The sequence below is a fragment of the Pongo abelii genome, chromosome 21 (genome assembly GCF_028885655.2).
Source record: "Pongo abelii isolate AG06213 chromosome 21, NHGRI_mPonAbe1-v2.0_pri, whole genome shotgun sequence".
NCBI classification, from domain to species: domain Eukaryota; kingdom Metazoa; phylum Chordata; class Mammalia; order Primates; family Hominidae; genus Pongo; species Pongo abelii.
This window is the reverse complement of record NC_072006.2, coordinates 4,811,588-4,824,832: the sequence shown is the minus strand read 5'-3', so window position 1 is coordinate 4,824,832 and position 13,245 is coordinate 4,811,588. Positions and strand designations below refer to the sequence as shown.

At 41.9% G+C, this 13,245-nt stretch overlaps 1 protein-coding gene across 6 annotated transcripts in view; it reads right to left on the bottom strand.

Moving 5' to 3' along the window:
- Nucleotides 1-13,245, bottom strand: part of SNAP25 (synaptosome associated protein 25) — an 89,003-nt gene that overhangs the window by 32,902 nt on the left and 42,856 nt on the right. The window contains exon 1 of one of the 6 annotated variants that reach the window (XM_054541543.1): nucleotides 372-455. The gene's annotated coding sequence lies outside the window, so the exon portion shown is untranslated. 6 annotated transcript variants of the gene reach the window in all.

Genomic DNA, 13,245 nt, shown 5'->3' with positions numbered 1-13,245 from the left:
AACATATTTGTGTTTGTCCTTCTATTGAAAACCGAAGCTGGGAAAGGAAATCAGATTTGGGGCCTTGGGGCACTACCATGTTTATTATTATTATTATTATTTGCATGAGAATGAGAATCACTTTTTGGAAAAATAAAAATGAAAATTCTGTATGAAAAAAAATCAGGAACATACTCATTGAGAGGCAAGGCAACAAAAGTTCCCAGAGGCAGGTCCTAGACCTCATCCTGGGGGAGGAGGCTCTGCCATCTCGCCTCCCAGGTCCACGATTCTACTGCTTTCTCAACAAAGATGGAATTTTCTAGGCTTTTAATTTAGCACATATTAATATCACTTTCCAAATTTATTGCTCTTGTGAAAAAAAATCATACCTTTAGGGTTCTTAGGAGGAATCCTAAAGTGAAACTTCTTTGGAGATAACAGGTTTCACAGTTCTCTACCCAGTGATTGCTGGGCAAAGCAACAAATATGAAATCTGAGTAAAAAAAGAAATAACAAAGCTTCAGGTTTGCCTTATTCTACCACTGGCATTAAGCAAATAATGGAGTAAGTTTATGTGAGGTTAGCTTTATGGGCAGTCATTTAATAACTGACAGAGCATCTTACTATGAGCCTGCTAATTTTCAAATGCCTGTTCCGGCCACTAGAACATGTGCTCGTGAGATGATATAGAGATGTGAACACTGTGTTTTATTTAAATACATGAGACTTTATTTCCATGTCTCCATTTTAGAAATTAGTATCTAGAAAACAGACACTAGAAAGAATTTACACCAAGTCACTCCAGAATCTTAAGAATCACGGAAATGAAATCTCAGTATTCTCAAGTGACTGGGGATCTATCCTCCAGAATAAAGCAGTGGACCCGTGGGGAAGTTGAGTAGACTATGGACCATAGTTTTTGGAGTGGGTGGATAAAGACATTGATGTCAGAAAGACCCAGCTGGACTGTTGGCTCTGGCGCTCAGAAGCTGGGTGAGTCTAAGTTCATCGCCATCTCTGAGCTTTAGTTTTCTCAACAGGACAAACAATACCAATCTCATGGGGTTGTTGAGGGGAATAAATTACAGAAAAGTTCTGGCCAACCTTTTTTGTAAAAAAGGATGTGGAGCTTAATATTCAGAAAGCCTCACTAATTCAGGACAGCCCTACACCCTTGGCTGAGTGTGGAACAAACCCGGTATTTGTTAATCAGCTTTCCTCTACTAACGGCTGGGCATAAGGCATGTTGCTGTGGTGCTCAGCACCCACGGAAGCTTGAAACCAGGGAAACCAGCAGAGTGCCTGAGCCTCCAGTCTCCAAGCAGCACCTCTCACAGGAGTACCACGAGGAGACAAACAAGAGTGCCTTCTGGCCCCATGCTCCATCTTTATATTTTGCTGCTGGGTTCCTGGGGGGAAAATGTGTATTTTCAGCCTAAGCAAGCCATTGACCTTTCCTTTTCACAGGCCAGTTTATTAGAAGGCAGGGGTCCATGTGCTTTCAGACTTGTAGTGCTATTGCTCTGTCCCACTCCTTCAGGTCTATTTGCTGATGAATGTTTCTGTGCATGGTTCTCTCTCTTCTCTCTCTCTCTCCCTCTCTCTCTCGCTCTCTCTCTCTCTCACACATACTCAAGTTTCCTGTGTTTCCTTGGCAATCTCCTCTCAAAGTTGTTATTCTCAGCATGTGAAGAACAGCTGTAGGGCGCCCTGGCTCCAAGTTGACAGCAGCCTATCCAGGCCTGGCTGATGGGCAGCTGGTGCGATGGCGGAGAAGCCATGTGGCAGATACCCTTGGTTTCATCACTTTCACGGTTCCCCCAGGAGCTCCCACACCTTTGTCCTGCTCTAAAACATGGAGATACATCTGTGATTTGGGAGGAGGGCTGATGAATCCGGTGGATCTCAAACACACAGCATTTCAAAGCTGAAAAAGTGATTCCCTCTCTTGTAATAAGAACAGCTGGAGAGTGGGCGCTGAGTGTACCTCCAGATCTTCTGTTGCGATGTTTACTGCTAGTGTTTAATAAATTGTTCCTATAAACCCCAAACTCATGCATGTTAGCATTCTAAAAGACAGCAGCTGAAGAGGCATAAGGATGTTTATTAATAGTAATTTCAGTAGCTGAAAAGATGTTAGTAGTGAAGTGGCATTTATGATCAAGGCAGCCTGTAATACATCCCTCATATTAGCACATTAAACTGCCATCTTGTGTGTCGCAGAGCAGGTAGAAAGAGGAAACTAGGAAGGAGAGGAAATTAGGAAGAAAAGCCACTCAAAACTATTCCCCGAGGCTCTGATTGTAAGACAAACTCCCAGTCTATTAAGAGCCTAACAGATCTAATTAATTATCTCAAATCACCAGTGCTTATTAGCAAAGGGTCTGACCCCTAGTAAGGGTTCAATTCATGTTAACTGACATGGATGAACTGTTCTGACACTCCCATGTAGCATTCAGTGTTTCCAAATCAGCACTTTACAAGGTGTGGTCCAGGACAGAGCTTCTGAAACTTCCCCCAGAGTCAGAATATGCAGAAACCTTGTTAAAATGGATTGCTGGGCCCCACCCTCAGGGATTCTAATTCAGTTGGTCTGAAATGGGGTCACTGATTCTGCATTTCTTTCTTTCTTTCTTTTTTTTTTTTGGAGACAGAGTTTCACTCTGTCACCCAGGCTGGAGTGCAGTGGCGCCATCTCAGCTCACTGCAACCTCTGCCTCCCGGGTTCAAGTGATTCTGCTGCCTCAGCCTCCCAAGCAGCTGGGATTACAGGCGCACGCCACCACGCCCAGCTAATTTTTTGTATTTTTAGTAGAGATAGGATTTCACCATGTTGGCCAGGCTGGTCTTGAACTCCTGACCTCAAGAGATCCACTTGCCTTGGCCTCCCAAAGTGCTGGTATTACAGGCGTGAGGCACCGTGGCCAGCTGATTCTGCATTTCCAGCCAGCCTTCAGGTGATGCTGAAGCTGCTGGTTCACAGAGCACACGTTGAGTACCTCTGGTCTGTAGGACCTTCTCTCCTGGAATGTTCATGAGCGTCACCAGGTGGGGTGGTGGGAGTCCTATGGTATTTTTTGTTGTCGTTGTTGTTTTTGAGATAGAGTTTTGCTCTTGTTGCCCAGGGTGGAGTGCAATGGCACGATCTCGGCTCACCACAACCTCTGCCTCCCAGATTTCAAGCAATTCTCCTCCCTTGGCCTCCCAAGTAGCTGGGATTACAGGCGTGCACCACCACGCCAGGCTAATTTTGTATTTTTAGTAGAGACGGGGTTTCTCCATGTTGGTCAGGCTGGTCTCGAACTCCTGACCTCAGGTGATCCGCCCGCCTCGGCCTCCCAAAGTGCTGGGATTACAGGCGTGAGCCACCATGCCGGGCTGGAGTCCTATAGTTATATAGAGTGGGAAACAAGGGGCAGGCTACATTAACCAGGGGCTTTGGGGAAGTTAGGGCCCACGGGCCAAATTCAGCTGTTTTTGTATTGCCCTTGAGCTGAGGGTGGTTTTTACATTTTTAAAATGATTTAAAAGACTCAGAGAAAAAATTTTGTGACATGTGAAAATTATATGAAATTCAAATTTTAGGGTCCGTAAATAAAGTTTTACTGGAGCACACACACATCCATTTGTTTATCTGTTGTCAATGGCTCCTTTCACGCTACAACAAGAGTTGAGTGGAAAGACCATATGCCCCCAAAAGCTGCAAATAGTTACTACCTCGCTCTATGCAGAAAATATTTGCAGATCCTTAGCCTAAAAAGAATTAAGCAAAAATTCTGAAATTTTTCAAAATCAATCTTAATATCCCCAGAGCATTATACATTTCCTATAGACAGACACGGTAAATTTTTTCTGTTCATATGTGTCTGTAAAATCCCCTTTTCATGGAGCTTCTAAGGTGGGGTTAGTGTTTTCTGGAACATAGTTTATTTTTAATTTTTTATTTTTAAGATGGAGTCTTGCTCTGTCACCCAGGTGGGAGTGCGGTGGCACAATCTTGGCTCACTGCAACCTCCACCTCCCGGGTTCAAGTGCAACCTCAGCCTCCCGAGTAACTGGGAGTACAGGCATGTGAACCATGCCTGGCTAGTTTTGTATTTTTAGTAGAGATGGGGTTTCACCGTGTTGGCCAGGCTGGTCTCGAACTCCTGACCTCAAGTGATCCACCTGCCCTGACCTCCCAAAGTGCTGGGATTACAGGCGTGAGCCACTGCGCCGGACTTCTGGAACATATTTTAAAACAATGCATGAAGTAAAATACAAGATGTAAAAACAAATTTGCCTTTGATCGACTATTCCTACAGGGTTTTAGGATTGCAAATCAGATTTAATCTATATGATTGATTGCAAGGTTATAGGGTGCCCTTGTGGCCCTCAAAACAATTTCTAACTTCTGCAACCAGCTGCGGACAAATGTTCCCAGCCCCAGTAGTAGTGGTGGGAGACAGAAACATCTGAGACAGATGTTTAACATCAGAAACGGAAACATCTGAGGGTCTGTCACTGTCAAGATACTTGCTTCAAGGTGGGCAGGCTGCAGTTATTCTTTAGTGTCAAGGGTAATTTGAAAAGCTCTTTATTCTTTAATGCTACACGTAAGTCTATCTGAAACCCTCATGACATGGGGGGCAAATGGACTCCACAGAAAACTGTTCTTCCCTGTCAAGGGGCTTACTTAGTTAGGTGCCTTAGGGTAAAAATGCTTTCCTGCTGAAGACTCTGAACTGAAATATGAGTTTAGGGCCCAGGAAGAGAGGTGAGTGTGGATAGAGCAGGGTGTGCTTTTTGATATACAAGGTGAATAGAGACATGGCTATTATGCTGGGGACATGGGTCATTAGTCCAAGTGCCAAAGGACAGGAATGTCTCAGGAAAGGTATAAGGAAAGTGTACCCTGATCTAATATATTTATTTCTGTTCCTCTTTTAATAAATAAACCAAACTAACAAATATGTATAAATCAACACCCATCAGCTGAATTATCACAGAGAGCCGAAACCTACATCTTCATTTCTCGCCACACTGTTGATCATTTGTATGAAACTTCTGCAGGATAGATCGTTCTCTTCCTGCAGACCCTGCCTGTTTTCTGGTGGAGGTACACCTTCAAATTCAACAAAAGTTTATGAAAACTCACTATATTTAACAAAGCCCAAAGAAGAACAAAAGGATTTTATAAACCAAGTGGGACAACTCTCCTTATCTATTAATAATAATCATATTAACTAACACTTACGGAGGGCTTGCTCTTTGTTGGGCACTATTTTAAGTGCTTTTCATATAATATATACCTTTAATCAAACTTTCAGTGATACACGGTGTGCATACTATTACTATCCCCACTTTGAGATTATGAAGCAGGCTTAGCGGTAACTATTAAGATTAGGCTAAATGTTAGATCAAGAGTTTGGGCCATTTAAAAAATATATTTTCAAAGTATATTTATTCTCAAAGCAAAGTGTGTGGCTATTTCGTGTTTTAATTAAAAACTGGAGACTATTGGCCGGGCACGATGGCTCATGCCTATAATCCTAGCACTTTGGGAGGCTGAGGCGGGCGGATCACAAGGTCAAGAGATAGAGACCATTGTGGCCAACATGGTGAAACCCCATTTCTACTAAAAATACAAAAATTAGCAGGTGGCGTGCGCCTGTAGTCCCAGGCACTCGGGAGGCTGAGGCAGGAGAAGCCTCGTACCTGGGAGGCGGAGGTTGTAGTGAGCCAAGATCATGCCACTGCACTCCAGCCTGGTGACAGAGCGAGACTCTGTCTCAAAAAAACAAACAAACAAACAAACAAAAAACCTGGAGACTATTTTTAGTTTCATTTACATATTGGAAAACAACACAGAGTGATTTGACAGGTACACCTCAGTAAATCCCAGTTTTCATTACTGTTTATCATCTCTACCTATATTTTAAATCACTGGTTCTTCCACACACCCCACCCCCACCTTTATTCTTATTTCTTTTTTCTTCCTAAGATGTGTTATTGTGTTGTTCCTTTTATATCTTCTTGAATTGACAAATGACTCCTTTACTTGGCATTTTTCTTGTTCTGGGTATAGTATACTTATTGCTATAAATTGTCCTCTATGTGTTACTGTGGCTGTATCTTACAGGTTTTGTCATATAGTATGTTCTTTGTTATTTATTTCTATACAGTTTTAAATTTCAGTTTTAATTTCCTCTCTAATGCAAGAGTTATTTGAAAATGTGATGTTAAGATTGAAATATTAGAGGTTTTTTTGTGATCTCTAATTTTATTTTCAATATGTTGAAAGTGGTCCATATGATTTTTACTATTTGGAATTTGTTGAGATTTCCTTTGTGCCCTAACACATGGACAATGGCTGTGAATGTTTAATTTGTGTCTGAAAAGAAAGTCCATTCTGTCCTTGACTCTAACTACCTACCTATTGACATCAAATCAAGCAGAAAAGGAAGGTTTATGTTTTCAAACTCTCTAAATTCCCTAGTCAATTTGACCTATTGATTTCTGAAAGGGGTGTGTTCAGGTCTTCAACAGTGAGTTCGCTCCATCAATTTCTTCTATTTCAGCCTATTTTTACTCTTTACATTTTGCAGCTGTGTTGTCATGCTTATACGTCCATGATTGCTACCTTTTCATAGTGCATTATTGCTTTTATCAATATTGAAGATAAGTATTGCTACCATAACCCTGTTCCACTATGTTATTCATGTTGCATAATCTTGATCAAACTCAATCCAATCAAATATTCATTTCTCTTAGCCTTATGTCTCTCATCTTCATCAAACAAACCGAAACAACAGCAACAACATCAAAATAGTGCATCTAAGCGTCTAAGTCATGGGTTAATGTGCTCTCATTTGGCTCACAGTAGCCACCTTTTTTTCTCTGGGTTTCCATTCTTGCCCTCCAGAAAGAGCCAGTACTTGGATTTGTTTGGAGACTAATAATCTCTTGCCCTGACCGTAATGGCATGGGAATATGATCAAAAATGGGTTTGGTGCTATTATTTTCACTGGATGAAATTTCTTGAAGAGAATGCAACTGTAAGATGCAAAGCACTTATTCTAAGGGAATATATTGTTAAGCACAGTGACTGCTGCTGAGACAACTCCCTAAGTCCCCTCATTGAAGGGGTGAGTGAAACTGGTGGAGAGGTGATTCCTTCCATTTTCTGAATCATCAGAATTTGCCCCAGGGTTGAAGCAGACTTTCCCTGTTAGGCAAAATCAGCTGCATCTATTCTAACATTCTATGCCACACAACTGTTAGTTGTCAAAACACTCTTCATAATAATAGTTATTATCAAGAACTTGCAATGTGATAGGAATCAAACTAAGAACTTTATATAAAACTAGAGGGATTATATAGAAATCCCCAAACCTTTGGTACTGCAAATGTGTTCCCCAGACCAGCATCAGCCTCACCTGGGAGCTTGTTAGACGTTCCACCCCAGACTTATTGGATTGGATCACTTACTGAACAACATATCAAGCACTAAGTTTGAGAAGTGCTGCCCTAAATCACATTATCTCCATATTAGGCTGGTAGGTGTGAGAGGCGGAGTTCCCACCTTGGGGGTGACTCTGTGCCTGTGCTCCACTCTTGACCATGTGACGTTATTTTAACCTCGCCAATTCACATGTCCTACAGACTCCCAACATCATTTACTTCCCAAGCTCACTGAAAGCTCCACGGGGCCATGGGTTCTGAGTCTCCTAATGGTGCCCTGCCCTGGAGGGTGGACAAAATGAGTGATTTCCATGAGATAAATTCTTGTATTCAGAAAACGAAGAGAAGATAGTTATTAGAAAAAGCACACTGACGATGTTCTGTCTCTCCCAAATAACAGGGTTTGTGAAGTCTTGTTCTATAAGATAGAGGAAGAAGAGACGGAGGATTTTGCACACTGGAGACTCTGTGGATGGTACTGATAAATTATTCTTCTTCCTCTGCAAATAATTAAAACTTATGTCTTAAGGCAAACTAAGGACCAGAGCAAAAAGTACTTTCAGCAGATAACCTGTTATAAGTTTCTGTTTACATTTCTATCACTAAGAATGGACACTTCTTAAATCTGCCGTGTTCATAGTTGTAAATTTTCTAAAGCATGGGATGGACTTAGCTCCTTGTTATTGTATTTTTGAATATTCCTGTGCATGAAATTCAATCTCCTCTTTTCATAGCAGGAAATACTGGTTTTAAACTATTTCCTAGTTAAATCAAAAGATTATATTTCAAATATGATGAACACATGTCTTGTGGATGAATTGATATACCATCTTGCATCTATTTTACACCCATTTTCTGGATAACAGATGAGTCACAGTGGCTCATAACAGGGCCTCTTAGTGAGCCGAGATCGCGGCACTGCACTCCAGTGTGGGCAACAGAGCGAGACTCCATCTCAAAAAAAAAAAAAAAAAAGCATGGTCTGAGATCTCCTTGCATCAAAATCTTTTTTAGTTGCTTGCTAAAATGCAGATTCCCAGTTACATTACCTGTGGAAAGCAATCCTGTGGAGGTTGGGCTAGTATCTGCATTTTCAACAACCACAGGTCCTTCTTATGCTCCCCCAGAGTGGAAGGATCCATGTGTAGCATGACTTAGGGCTGAAGGTCTTTGTAAGGACCCAGTGGGAAACTCTGGTAACCTTATGATAAGCTATCCAAAAACACAAGAACGCGGCTCCCCAGCATTGAGGAGGCCATCTTGATCTGAGGTGATGGTCACTTTTCCTTCCCACCATGTTGTTTTCAATATTTGATGACATAGTATGTGTTAAACACCATTAATATGCTTCTTATAGGAGAATTTGGCTTAAGAACAATCTCAAGTGACAAGTACTTTAACCAGCCCACAGAATTGTCACCCTCTCCCACAGTGTCTCTGAGAAGAGGCACTAGCATTAAAGCCCAATTCCTTTCAAGCTTGGCTAATCTATTTCTTGGAACATTCCACCCCACACCATTCCTAAATGGGATTCTATATCTGTATGTCTGGATATAAATAGACACAGTCTTGATCTGGTTTCTTCTGAGAAGGGAAGTCTGGCTTCCCTGATATGCCCCTTCCCTGGGCTAGTCCAGGATTAGTGACAGCATCATGAAAAGCGGCCTCTGCTTGGGTTTTGTATTTTAGGGTGCTGGGTCTGGGGAGGCCTGGCATTGAAATGCAGCCAGCATTGGCATTTCTTAATTGTAACAGGGCATCCAGCCACAACCAACACTGATTATGCCTAAATCTCCCTTTTTCGAAAATGCCAATGTTTCTTTTGTCTGTTTTGCAAATGTGGCTAAATGGGTATTTAGCCCTGTGGTTTGTATTATGCAACAGTTCCCGATTGTTTACTTAGGAGCCAAAGCACAGCAGCCTCACTGACCAGGAGAGAGAGAAGAGGGGCCCCAATCTTGTCTCATTGATTCTGTTCATAGTTAAACAAACCACGGTAACAGCTTCATTCATTTAACCAATATTTACAGAGTGCTACTGTTAGTGCAGCCGCATCCAGCCTGAAGCTGGAGTGGAGAACCGCCCCTAAGGGATGGTTCTAGGAGCTCTCGCAAGAAACCTTTGCGTTTGGGTCTCTTCCTTCCCCTTCCTAGGACAGAACTGATGAAAATGTTTGTATTCTGAGGTACACAGCTTGGTTCTTGGGAGATGAGTAATCTTCTGTGGGGCTAACACTTGGCCACAATAAAAGAAAGTCTTGTTATACCCTAAACAAAATGATTCCTCTCAGGAGTGCGTGAACAGACAGAATCTAAGACCAAACAGAAAGACCCCACTCCCACCATTCTCATGAAAACCAAACTGTTTCTGTGCTGCTATGACCACACCAACACCTGGAAGGAAGCTGGTGTGTATTCAGGCTTAGTAACAGTTTTGTCTTCAGCAGTCGATGTTATTGGGTACCTGCTCAGCTCCCTTAGGGGTTCTTTGTGGTCATCTCCATGTTTCTGTGCCTGTGATCCTCTTTGTAAGAACACCCCAGGGTTGGCCCAGTGCAGTGGCTCACGCCTGTAATCCCAGCACTTTGGGAGGCTGAGGCGGGCGGATCATGAGGTCAGGAGATCGAGACCATCCTGGCTAAGCCAGTGAAACCCCGTCTCTACTAAAAATACAAAAAAATTAGCGGGGCATGGTGGCGGGCGCCTGTAGTCCCAGCTACTCAGGAGGCTGAGGCAGGAGAATGACATGAACTGGGAGGCGGAGCTTACAGTGAGCCAAGACTGCGCCACTGCACTCCAGCCTGGGTGACAGAGCGAGACTCCATCTCAAAAAAAAAAAAAAAAAGAGCACCCCAGGGTTGCTTCGCCTGATCCACTGAGAGTGGCAGCAAGTACCTGGGAGCTCCGCCCATCCCCAGGGCAGGCCCCTAGCTAATAACTAACTGGCAGAGGAGTACAAAAAACTAGCTCCTGTACTGCTTCTGTGCCTTAAGGTGAGACAAACCATAAGGTGTAACGTACACTCCAAAGATTCTCTCAGGATCATGCCAAAGTTGGGACCCTGCCGGCAAAGGCTCCTTGGCTTGGCTTCTTTCTGTCCCCACTGTCCTTCTCCAAACTCCCTTTCTGGTTTCTCCTGCGAGCACTGCCTTAATAAATCACTATCATGTAAATCCCTGTCTAAGGGTCTGCTTCTGAGGAATCCAACCGAAGACAACTTCCACTTGTTTATGAGCTATGTTTTTTTTATCACGTGTGGATAACTGGACGCCGTGTACTTAGAGGAATCAACAAACCACTGAATCAGGAAAAGAGGGGAAAAAGAACAAAAATTCTCTGTATTCTCAGCTTGGCTGAACTTACTTGGATTTGAAGACTCCACATTCCAAATACCACAGAATGGCTAGAACTTGAGGATTACTGGGTGTCATTTGTCACAGGAGGAAGGGAAGCTCAGAAAGGTGGAGTAATTTGAAACTACAGAGTCATGCAGAGTCTGAATCTTTAAGTCCCAATCTAGGGCTCACCTTAAGGTATCCTTGAAATGGCAAACATCAAAATAGTGGAGAAGAAGGGACTTGTCTGTGCTAGTTGAGAATGTTTTTAGAATATATAAAAATAACAGGACTAAGGCCAATGTAGCCTGTCTTTTTCCTACTGTTAATTTCAGACAATTGCTATTTTTATATTTCATGATATCATCCTTCCATAGCAAAACTAAAACTCTACTTTTTTCTGACTTAGATCTTCTCTGGTGGGTGCTGGTCTTGGTATAGAAGGCTTTCTCTCCTGAATTAAAGCAGGCATATGAGCTGTATGGTATTTATCAAAGAATCAGTGGTGTTTGTGTTGCTAAACTCATTGTGTTTTGGCACTTTGTGTTATTTTTTACTGCCTTCTGGAGAAAAGATGAACAGTTTGGCAGGTAAATAATGCTGATCAACATAATTTCTGTTTTCCTAGAAAAAGTTCTTATGGTGAAGACAACTCTGGCCAGGGCCCCCATATCCTGAACTCATTATCCTTGTGAATAGTTTTTCCAAAACCCTGGGCCTCTTATGTTTTCTTCACAATTTAGGCATAAACTCACGCTACATTGTTAATTCCCTAAGTCTTTTTAAAATCATTGATTTTAACGCACCTTTCAAACCTAGCCTCATTCTAAGTAATAATATCTATAAAATCAGAAATGTTATGGCCAATTATGTTTGTTTAATATACATTAAAGTAGATACACAATTACTAAAATGTATATTGCAAATTTCATCTATCATCCTCCTAAGCTCATTTCGCCAGCCACTGAAGGTATATGTGCTATACTGGGGAATTCATTGCTATAGATAAGGGGATGGATCACACACCCACATTCTTGCCTATGTTTCCATATGTCTGACCCATGTAGAGGATGCAAACATAGGCAAGGGAAGCTTGGCAAAGAGAGGCTCTGAGTTTGAGCAAGGTCTAGGGTGTGGTGGCTCAGGGAATAGAAGTGGAACATTTAGGGTGTGTGTAGGTACCTTTATCCTGGGATCTGGAAGCCCACAGAACAAGTGATTTCCTGAATCATATGTTCATACTCATGTTCATACTCATTCATTTGTAGTTACCTTAAAGCTGGGAGGAGAACAGTGTGGTCAAGGGCTTTGAAATCCCATTATACTAAAAATGATTGAGGGTATGAGGGTATTTAGCTTGGAGAAAAGAAGACAGAGCATGACTCTGGTTACTGCAAGGAATAGATACTAGACTGGTTCAATGTTAGCCATTAAATTGTAATTTAACTTAAAATTCATTGACATGAATGTATATTAGTTGTAATCTGTACCCAAGAGGTGGTTAGTAAACAGTCATGGTTCCCTAAGCAGAGATAGAGACTTCTAGGATATGCAGTTAGCATTTGAAAGAGTTATATCAGGAGCTCACATTTCTGAGATAGCTACTATTAGTGCTTCAACTCCCTTTGCCTGTGATCTACAGAAAGGTTTACTAATTAACCTAATGGACGTTAGGAATAATTTTTTATTGGTGGAATGAATGTTCAAAATATAAAAATTGGCTAGAAATACTGTAAATGTACTATCATCCCACATAATATAAGCCGTGTGTGTGTGTGTGTGTAGTGAGTCTGAGTATGCCATTAACCTAAGGCTTACATTTGCTCCTTGATTCTGTCATGGTTAGGGGAGTTTCCTGACTGGTTTTCACGGGTAGGGCTTGTTAAAACTCAGATTGCTGATGTAGTAAGTGATTCTGGGGTAGGGCCTAGCAATTTGCATTTCTAAGCTTCTCATTGTCTCATGCTGCTGCTGGTGGTGGTTCAGGGAATGCACTTTAAGAACCACTTTTTTTGTTTGTTTGTTTTAATCTGATCTGACTGCAAGGTCACCTGAATCCTGCCACTAGAATATTATGCAAGGTGCTGATTGGAATGCCCAAGTGAACAGAAAATGTATACTTCATTGTGTTTATAGAACAAGTTTTCCAACTAGTATTGTGTCTGCTTGCTAAGAAATATTTTGGTGAGGGAAGAATCCATCCTGAGGCTTGTTTTCCTTAAATATAATACCTAGTTTCAATGTCATGAGGGAGGAGACCTACGAACTTCACCTACTTTAACTACGTCTATTAAAATAATTACTGAGAATTACCAGATCGGCAGAGGAAAATTTGCAACAGACTCTAAGGAATAAAACCGTCAGCACTGGGAGGAAGTGACAGAAGAACTTTCTAAGAGATCTGTCCAAAGTCTGGGTTAGAGGACTTGGAAAAAATGAGTTACCTATTTCAGGGAAAGGCTGACCAACCAGCTGGTAGCCTTGAT